The 2,271-nt window shown below is 41.5% G+C and overlaps 1 protein-coding gene across 1 annotated transcript in view; it reads left to right on the top strand.

The window, feature by feature from the left end:
- The first annotated feature begins 1,173 nt into the window (after positions 1–1,173).
- LOC103460679 (gap junction beta-4 protein-like) overlaps positions 1,174–2,271 on the top strand; it is a 5,314-nt gene continuing 4,216 nt past the window's right edge. Inside the window, exon 1 of the mRNA XM_008402959.1 lies at positions 1,174–1,264. The gene's annotated coding sequence lies outside the window, so the exon portion shown is untranslated. The remainder of the gene's footprint in view (positions 1,265–2,271) is intronic.

Here is a 2,271-nt window from a genome sequence, read left to right as displayed (position 1 = left end):
TGTGATGCAAATTATGCAACTGGTGATTTTATTGTGTATTTCTCATCTGTGTGCTGCAGGTTTTCTTAAATGTGTTTCTATGAAACAGGAAGGATTTGTGTTGGTGGGACGGAAACTAAAACGACTGTTTTCAAAACTTGATTATGTTTCTTTGTTCTGACATAAGAAATCTACAATTTATAGCAATAATATATCAGCGGCTCACAGATGCTAAAAGTTGGGAAGTKTTTTATCATTCCTGTTTAAAGTGAGACGCTCAGGTTTAAGTGAGATTAAAGGAACGAGTTGTCAGATTCCTAACGGTTGATCTCGGCTGAAGCTCAGTGAATCTGGCTCCTGTACTGTTGCTCTGACTCTTCCAAGTACTAATTATTAATAATTACAACAATGTAATTTGTAATATTACAGTTTTAAAACACATTGTGATAATGTAATACTGTAGTGGCCTTTCCTCCAGTTTTCTAGCGTTGTGAATTAAACCAGCAGCTTTTTTCTCAAAGGGCTTCATTGTTTAATGAGGAAGTAACAAAATGAWCATCAGTGCAGCCGAATTATTAACTCGGTTAATAAACTCAAAGCTGTTCGAAATGGTCAGACAGTGCAGAGTTATGGTGAAGTCAGAAAGTAGCTTCACTATCATGAACATTAAAGTATTTAACACTAAAACAGAAATCAGAGATCTAGAGCAAAACAAACAGAAGTGGTTTTAGATCAACCAGGATGAGGAAACTAAGTGTTAAATATTCAGAAGAATTGAACCTAAATGATATTTTATTGATTTTGTTCTGAGATAAACATCCAGAAAACATTCCGTGTTTCACTTTCTCCACATGCTGAACGGTTCCAGCTTTTCCAGTATGATAATGTGGACGAGGGTTTTGAATTTTACACAAATTTATTAAAAGTAGAAAACCAAGAAATCACATTTCCATAAGTATTCACACCCTTTGCCATGAAGCTCAGAGCCGTTTCCTCTGGATGACCGCAGAGGTTCTGGTCCAGTGAGATTCTGGTTCTGTGAACATCTGGTCTCCGTCAGCAGGCCCTGCAGGGCGTGGCCCCTCTCCTCCCCCCTAAAAGAGGCGCTGGCCCTTTAAGTGGCAGACGGCTGCTCTGCTCCAGCTGAAGTTTTCTGAGCTGCTCTGGGTTTGGCTGCTGGAGGTGGGGCTGATGATGACGCCGCTGTCGAGTTTCCACAGGGCAGAGAGACGATCCAGAGCTTCCTCTGCTCCACTCGCTGGCTGTTTGAGACATCTGGTACCAGGTAAGGTTCTGTTGGTTTGGGTTTTATCTGTTTTACCAGGTTTAGGTCAGAACCACAGAAGAACCTGAAATCAGGAGAGTTTTACATCCAGATCAGCAAAACGAGAAAACTTCCCTCCCAGCAGCTTCCTGAGGAAACCTCTGCTGGGCCGGGTCACCGGCTCCAGAACCGGGCCCAGTTCTGGTCGTGAGTTAGAGAGATCCACAAGCTGACCATGAGTTACTTCACAACCTTGTGGATGTGAGCAGAACCTCTGGGTTCAGTGGGTTCTGGCCTGCTGGTCCCACATAGTTTATCAAAGTGGGTCAGGCCGGTTCCTCTCCTTCAGTGAGATGAAGCAGCAGCCAGAACCAGAGGTTCTGTTGGACCTCCACTCGGTACCGGAGCTCCATCAGGTCCAAACAGAACCACAGTTCATGTCTCATCCAAAATAAAAACACATTTTTCCGTTTTAACCTGAAGCTTTTATTTACACCTTAACCGATTTATAGCAAGAAAAATAAACAAATATTGAATAATAATAACTTCCAGACAGAAAGTCTGGAAATAAAACTAAAAGCTTAAAATAACAAACTTATAAGTTTATATTTGACTTTTTTATGTTAATGTTTTTTAGGCTGACATCTTTTTCTGCTTAAAGTAAAATAAGAGTTTCTTGTTTTCTTTGTTCATTTTTAATCCGGCAGCTGTAACAGAAACCATCTCTACTGATTTTTCTCTCATCGTTTTCAGTCTTTTTCAAGAAGAGCAGCTGCTGTTCATTCTGCCCATCGGGCTCAGCGCTGCCCCCTCTCTGTGAGGCCCTGTACCATCTGCCTCCTGCGCATTTACAGCAGAAGGACTAAATATGCCACACATATTCATTAAACATGTTAGACTGCTTAAAGTCAACAGGTTTTTAATAATGTGTATTAGCGATGATGGGCTCCTGGAGGATTTCATCAGAGGATACAAAAATACTATCACTGCAGCGGACCCAAAAGATCCCCAGCTAGCTTCACTGCATC

Source organism: Poecilia reticulata, unplaced genomic scaffold (genome assembly GCF_000633615.1).
Source record: "Poecilia reticulata strain Guanapo unplaced genomic scaffold, Guppy_female_1.0+MT scaffold_276, whole genome shotgun sequence".
NCBI classification, from domain to species: Eukaryota; Metazoa; Chordata; class Actinopteri; order Cyprinodontiformes; family Poeciliidae; genus Poecilia; species Poecilia reticulata.
The sequence above is the reverse complement of the archived record's forward strand: the minus strand, read 5'-3'. Positions and strand labels throughout refer to the sequence as shown.